Raw genomic sequence first — 969 nt, 5'->3', positions numbered from 1 at the left:
ACTCTCATCCCGTTTATATTTCTTTGTTGACCTGTTTTTGCTGTTTGTTTGTTTTTTTGTTTTGCTTTGTGTGTGTGTTTTGCCGCATCATAATTTTGCGAACGGGGTTGAGAGAGAGAGAGAGAGAGAGAGAGAGAGAGAGAGAGAGAGAGAGAGAGAGAGAGAGAGAGAGAGAGAGAGAGAGAGAGAGAGAGGTGGATGGGGGGAGGAAGATAACAACCACTTCATTCTAGTTACCTCCTCTTCCACTGCAAAAATGAGGCAGAGAAGGAGGAGGAGGGAGAGGAGGAGGAGGAGGAGGAGGAGGAGGAGAAAAAGGAGGAGGCGGAGGAGGAGGAGGAGAAAAATAAAGAGGGGAGGAGGAGAAAAAGGAAGGGAGGAGGAGGAGGAAGAAAATAGACGAAGGGAAAGGAAGAGGAAGACAAGAGAGGAAGAGGTGGAGGAGGAATAAAGAAGAAAATCGACGAAGGGAAAGGAAGGGGAAGACAAAAGCGAGGAGGAGGATAAGGAGATGGAAGTGGAGGAGTAGGAGGAGTAGGGAAAAAAAGGAAGAGGAGAGCGAGGAAAAGAAGTAGAGGAAGAGTCTTTGCAACATACTAACAATTCAACAATTAACTCTTCCACCTATCTTCCCTTTCACCTATCAACCTTTGCCGCCTAACCGTTACATCTTTTCAGCCAGCCTTCCTTCGTCACCAAACCGTTCTTGACAGCAGCACTTGACTTCCACTACTCTCTTATACTAACCACTTCATTCCTATCACTGCCCCTCTAACGTTCAGCTTCTTGGTCACCCCTCACACCCTATTATGTGAGATCCATACAGACTGAGGGTTAATTATATGATTATCTTAACGCTGGAGTAAAAAAGGAATTAACTTTCGACTTAACTGCGCTAACATTCTCTGCATTGCATATTTCATGAGACAGAGAATTCCTAACTTGGAACAACTCTTGGGAAAAAATAAC

Source organism: Eriocheir sinensis, chromosome 1 (genome assembly GCF_024679095.1).
Source record: "Eriocheir sinensis breed Jianghai 21 chromosome 1, ASM2467909v1, whole genome shotgun sequence".
Taxonomy (NCBI): Eukaryota; Metazoa; Arthropoda; class Malacostraca; order Decapoda; family Varunidae; genus Eriocheir; species Eriocheir sinensis.
Note: the sequence above shows the minus strand (reverse complement) of the source record.